We start from the raw sequence: 7,377 nt of genomic DNA, 5'->3' as shown, positions 1-7,377 counted from the left end.
TATACCCCTTAGTAGGACCTATTAAAGGGTATTATGTCATAATAGGACTAATAATGACATAATAAGATCTATTATGATGTAATGGGTCATATTATGTCATCATAGGTCCTATTATGACATCATAGGTCATATTATGTCATAAAACCCCTTAAGAGGACCTATTATGACTTTATACCCCTTACTAGGACTTGTTAAGGGGTATTATGTCATAATAGGACCTATTGTGACATAATAGGACCTATAATGTCATAATATGACCTATTATGTCCTAATAGGTCCCATTGTGACATAATAGGTCCTATTATGACATAATACGACCTATTATGTCACAATACGACCTATTATGTCATAATACCCCTTAAGAGGACCTATTATAACATTATACCTCTTACTAGGACCTATTATGACATAAGACCCCTTAGTAGGACCTATTATGACATATGTAGAGAAAGATAAGTTGCTTGGGAGAGAGAGATGGTACTTATAGAGAGAGTTAAGGGGTATTATGTCATAACAGGACCTACTGTGACATAATAGAACCTATAATGTCATAATACGACCTATTATGTCATAATATGACCTATTATGTCATAATAAGTCACATTGTGACATAATAGGACCTATAATGTCATAATATGACCTATTATGTCATAATAGGTCACATTATGTCACAATAGGACCTATTGTGACATAATAGGTCCTATTATGTCATAAGACCCCTTAAGAGGACATATTATGACATAAGACCCCTTAGTAGGATCTATTATGACATAATAAGATCAATTATCACATAATAGGTCCTATAATGTCATAAGACCCCTTAAGAGGACCCATTATGACATTATAACCCTTAGTAGGACCTGTTAAAGGGTATTATGTCATAATAGGACTAATAATGATATAATAAGATCTATATGATGATGTGATGGGTCCTATTATGTCATCATAGGTTCTATTATGACATCATAGGTCATATTATGTCATAGAACCCCTTAAGAGGACCTATTATGAATTTATACCCCTTACTAGGACTTGTTAAGGGGTATTATGTCATAATAGGACCTATTGTGACATAATAGGACCTATAGTGTCATAATGCGACATATTATGTCATAATAGGTCCCATTGTGACATAATAGGTCCTATTATGACATAATACGACCTATTATGTCATAATAGGTCTTATTATGTCATAAGACCCCTTAAGAGGACCTATTAAGACATTATACCTCTTACTAGGACCTACTATGACATAAGACCCCCTAGTAGGACCTATTATGACATATGTAGAGAAAGATAAGTTGGCTGGGAGAGAGAGATGGTACGTTAAGAGAGAGGTATAGATGTATATATAGAGAAATATAGGTAGGTAGGGGGTAAGGGGAGGTGTATAGAAATAGCGAAGATAAAGAGTAAAGAGTTAAGGACGTGAGAGAGAGGTAGAGACATTGTTTTAGATTTTGGGAGGGAGGGGACAAAGTGAGATAGAAAGGAAAAAAAAGACAAAGAGAAATGTGACTTATATATAAATTTTATATTTCATGTATATATAGCTTGTGTTTTTTATTAAAAAAAAAATTATAAAAAAATAAAAAATAAAAAACGAATGGACCCCGTTTTGTTTTTGGAACACGGTCCCATTTCTTAGATCTAGGCTCAGGATCCCAAAGCTAAACAGAATCTCGTTTCAAATTTTGGCTCGGGATCCCATTTCGTTTATCATGCGCTCTATGAGATTTGCCATTTTTTTCTAAGTGTAAGACTTCCACACTAAGTGGACACAACTTTGTGCACTTACCCGAAAAGAACGTAATAGATATTAATGAGGATAAGGTTTCAACCCTTGAAGGGGGGTCTACTGGACATGGGAAAAGAAATCGAGCAAGTACGCGGAAGATGGCTCAACAAGCCAAGGAGCTGGAGGATCTGAAGAGTGTTGTTGCCTCAATGGTCCAACTAGAACAAGAAGTTGTGGAGATTCTCAAAAATTTCTCCTAGGTCTCTTTTTCTTTGTCCTGGGATGTCCCTTTGGTGTTTCTATGATGTCCTTCTATTTCTTTTGGTGCTCTTGTTGGCTTTTCGTCTCTGTCTGTTGTCTCTTTTTTTGTATAATGTTCTATCTAGTTGGGCTTTCAATGCTTTATCTATTTTATAAATTGTTGTAAAGGGTTTAAGGGCCCCTTCAAAACTTGCTTTTCACTTAATCAAAAACAATGTTAGAGAGATTTCTAACATTTCAAGGTATGAGATATGTAGTATAAGTTAAAAAACGTAGACTTGGGGTTTGTAGATATATGGATATTTTTGAATATCTGGAGTTCTAAAATGAGTTGCGAAAATGTTTGTTTTGTGCTTTCACCATTAAAGTGTTATTGGTAAAGTCTCACAGATGATCCCCTAGAATAAAATGGACCCCAATATTACATCCCAAGGGTTCAACAAATAAATTTTAACATAAATTATGGCTAATTTTGGATGTCATGAATTGAATAAAAAATAATATGGCCCCTCATTTTGGTTTTATGACCGTAAGATCAAAGTTGTAATTTTTTTAAATATATACCATGTTGGAATTTGAGAAAAAATCTCAAATTTAACAATTCAACCATTACATTGCAATGACTTTATAAAGCCTTTCAACCAACTAACTCCCCATAGCTAGATAACAACTAACAAATCAACAAATAATCTTGATTCCAATAACCTAAAAAATAGATTTTAATTCATTGTCACTAGCTCAAAACAAAACCTAATTGCATTAAATCCATTTATCATATCTTTATAAAATTCAAAATCAAGAAACCTTAAAAACAATATTTAAAAAAAATATATTATTATCAATTTCATAAACATAGATGTAAAACCTATCTACTAAATTTTAAAAAAATAAAGCAAAAACATTGCAAAACCAATTTTTTCTCTTTTGAGTTACCAATGTTTACTCTAAAATTATAGAACTATACATCAAATAATTTAAATTGTATTCTTTGAAGAAAAAATATTTTGAGCACATTTCATAGCAAAAGTAAGCAATTATAAAAGGGGAAAAGTTGTGATTACAAAAGAGAAAATAAATTTGTATCACAAATGTAGAGCACAAATCAAACAATAAAGCTATCACAAATATAATTGTTTGCCATGTTGGTGTTGTTGAAAATGCATTAGCAATGAGCCCTATAATTTTGATGGGTTTATTCATAGCAACTCAAACATGTGCACCATAATCATTTGAAAAAAACTCCAAAAATGTTACTTATAAAAAATATAATCTTAATAAAATATTTATTTGATTTAAAACTAAAAAATTGAAATAATAAAAATTAGGATAAAAAATTGGCCTATATATATAGTATGGTTCTCAATGAATAAGATTTCATTAATGAAATAAATCACCTTTCCCTACATAGATTATTCTCTAAGCAGACCAAGCTAATTAAGTAAATTGTAACAAGAGCTCTGTAGAGTTGGAGTCCCTGCCTATTGCCAAAAAATAACAGGGAACTGAAAACAGTGGTATGAAGTGCATTGGATGCAAAAAAAGAAATGAGGAGGCTGCTATGAGTGGAATCAAATTTGCATCATAATAAATAACCTTGTTTTGATTGCTGAAATTATAACTAAACAAAAGTATAAAACTTATATATATTGAAATAGTGTATCTTCAACATAGAAACAATATAACTCATATGTTATGAAATTTAATGTCATGTCAATAATAATAAATTTTACAGGTAAAGTGAACTAGACTCTTTTGAAAAAATCAAAACAAATTTTAGAAATAATCAAGCGATAATTCTTAAGTTGAATCTGTACAAAATTATCAATGTGGAGCTGCCAACTGAATTTACTTTCAAACATGCTACATCATTGGTACACAAATGTAACAAAGAAACAAAATATTTTTTCATATTCTAAATCTGGATGCAAGGGTTGTGAAGAGTAGGATAGTTAAGCTCTTGCAATAGAAAAATCCATACAAATCATCGATTAATGTAGTCTATTTTATTTAGAGCAAAGCACAACAACTCATGGAAGCAATTCTAAACATGTACAGATTATGATAAGCTCAATTTGCGAGAGTGGATCCACTGGTATATCTCATCAATCCATTGTTCATCAGATTTTTTGAGTTGAAATAAAGTTTCCAGTTCTCCATTTTTCAATGAGATTGTGTTTTGGAATGGTAAACTTGAGAAAGAGAATTGACAAGGCTGAAATTTTGAACCTGTAATTGTTTATTTGAGCAATATAGTCTAGTAAGAAAGCAACTGCCCCTAAATTGAGGTTTTTTCATCTTCTCGAGGCTATCTATCATAAACACTGTGTTTGTGTTGCATTTATCAGCAAAAGGAAAAAATGAAAACATTATGCGAAAGAAAAATTATAGAGCTTGCTAAGCTATCTTTGGCCCTGTTAAAAAACTTCTATTCGATAATCAACTAGAATTTATCAAATTAATGAGCACTGAATATTTTACACAGGAAAAAATATTTTCAAAGATGTGCTTCTCTGTTCGTATGTCAGAGGCGAGCCACAACTTTAGTCCAAAGTAACACATCCAATAGAAGGCACTTCTCTAGGCTTCTACAATAGTCACTACTCTAAGCTTAATAGCTTAGGTCCTAGTGCACTAAAGACCAAACAGTGACAACCAGAAAATTTGACAGAAAAGATAAAGTTATATACTAACTCCATAACTGTTCTTTCATGTACATTAAAAGTAATAGAACAAGAGCATTTACCATTATCAAATAGAGAGTTGTTCCTAAAATTGAAAATAAGTAGAATTAGAAAACCACATGCAAAGCCTAACATCGACAGTGAAGGAAAAGAAAATGGCAAATTCATAAATGCAAATGGTAAACATAACACCCAAAGTGTAACCTCGAAAAAAAACATTGGCTTGGAACAAGGAAGACCTGAAGAATTAAGGTAGTTATTTTGTTAGCTTCAGCAAGGGGGGTTATCTTCCCAATTTATTTAATTCCCCACGATATCTTGCACAATCACATGGGTACCCCACTAGATGGGCTTGGCCGAATTCTCCATCTCCTCCTCCTTGCATTTTAACTTTCCCTTGTCCTCCCTGTTGCACTTTCTCCGCACCGAGCGGATAAAGTCGTGGACACTCGTCTCTTTGGGAGGGTTCTCCAAAGAGCTAAATTGGAGCCTTTGGGCAGCAAAACTCTAAATATGTATATCTTTTACGCGTCAGCCTTTCTTTTGATGAATTTGACATCGCCCCTCTCCATGTCCATTTGAGTCCTCTTCGTTGAAACATGCACCAAGGATCATTGCAACATCTTTACTTCCCTACATAAACCAACAAACATAGCTTACTTTGTTAAATTTTCTGCAAAGCAAAAATACAGATCTAGCTAGGAAAGAGAAAACAAAACTTACAGAAGAAATCGGAATAAAGAACAAAGAAAAAGAAACTCTATTAATTCATCTTAATTCATCTTGTCAGTACAATATGCCAAAGTATTATATAAACAAATAATGTCCACCGCTTTCAAGGAAGAAATTACGGTGAAAGAAGCCGATGAAAAGTAGGCTAACACACTATTGTATTAGTTAGCTTATTGTAGTAATTTGCATGAGCTGACTGCCCGTAAATTACGGAGAAGAAGCTTCAGTTATGCAAGGTGCCAAGAAGAAGCACACTATCAGTTCTATGATGCATGAAATGCATGAAGAAAAATTACCGCTAACATACTTACCATTACACAAAAAAATTAGATGAAAAATTCACTCCATCACAAAACAAAGAACTTCCCAAAATACTTACATCAATTTCTAAATGTCTCTCCATATGATGGAGATGATGAGAGATCACAAATAGGGTTACCGCCTATTGGTACAAACGAGATCCGATGTTAGGGTTAATTTGGGAGTAGATTGCGCGGCTCCACACGAGAAGCCCGTCCGATAAGGCCGACACCGTGGCTTCGATTCTTTCTCTCACGAAGGACAATCCAGACCGAAATGCGAAGCTGAGTGTGGAGGAGGGCGTAATTGCGCCACTGCTGATTCTCATCAATTACAAGGATACATCCACAGTCGCCTCCGTCGCCGCTAGTAGCAGTGCGGGGTCTGTGACAGAGGTGGTGATTCGGAAAGGGCAGGAAGTGGCCGCTAGGGCTTTGGGGTATCTGGGGAGGGATCCGAACCGGGTGAGGAAAATGATGGAAGAGGGGGTTTGTTCTACCTTTGCAATGGTTCTGAAGGAAGGCCATATGAGGTTGCAGAGCACGGTTGCTGGGCTCTTTCTGAGATGCTTTCTGATGAGCCAAGGGCAAACTGGCAAGATCAGTTTGCACACAGTGGTGTGATTCGATCCCTGGTTGGGCATTTGGCGTTTGAGAGCCTTCAAGAGGGTAGTAAATGCCTTGTCACTGTTAAGCCCGTTGTGACTATCCATTCTTTGGTTACGACCAGCCTGGCTTCAAAGGTTACAAATGCTCATAGCCTAGCTCATCTGTAGGAGGACACTGCGGCAGCCCTAGGGCTGCCTTCTTTATCTGGGCTTAATTTAAAGGGCATATCAGCTTAAGATCCTGCCATTAATGATTCTCTCAAGGCTGAAGTCGGTAAAGCTTTGTGGAAGCTCGTCAAGGACAATATAAATACATGTAAGGCCATAACAGAGTCCAAGGCTTTGCTCTGAACCTCTAGCTCAACAGATGTGGAGCAGACAAAACTCTTGCTAAAAACATAACTATACTATAGATGACAAGAAATACTATGATAATCTATATACTATTGATATGGGTGTGGCTGCAATAACAAAAATGAAGCCAGGGTCTTTCAGATAATATGAATGAACCATGCTCTTCTAGAAAGCCCTTGAAAAAAAATACAATCTTAGAAAACACTTTCAGAAAGCTCTAGAATTTTTTTTCAATAATAATAAGTACCAAAACATTAGAAAGCTATGATAAAAATATTTTATTCCTCACTTTTGATTGGTCATCATACTTTTTTTCTTCAAATCTTTAAATAAAATAAATTAAAACCCCAGCAAAAATATAATGCACCAATCAGAAAAAAGTTTAAAACCTCAAAAAAATACTCAAAAATAATAAATTCTTCCAAACTATAGTAAATGAGATTAAATTTTTTTGACACAGCTTCCAAGAATGAAGTAATTGTAAAAAATTAGTTAGCTGAAAACATTAGTTTCCTGACTATATAGGCAGGGACTAATAATGATCCTACAAATAAATTTTCGAACATTTCATTTACTTTCCTAACATAGTCAAAGACTTACTATTAATTGCTTCTTTAACTTTAATGAAATTTTCTTAACTAAAGAAAATCGGGTATCAAATCCACTTACTCCTTAACCATCGCCGACTCTTTGGCATCTACAAC

The sequence above is a fragment of the Cryptomeria japonica genome, chromosome 2 (assembly GCF_030272615.1).
Source record: "Cryptomeria japonica chromosome 2, Sugi_1.0, whole genome shotgun sequence".
NCBI lineage: Eukaryota > Viridiplantae > Streptophyta > Pinopsida > Cupressales > Cupressaceae > Cryptomeria > Cryptomeria japonica.
The sequence above is the reverse complement of the archived record's forward strand: the minus strand, read 5'-3'. Positions refer to the sequence as shown.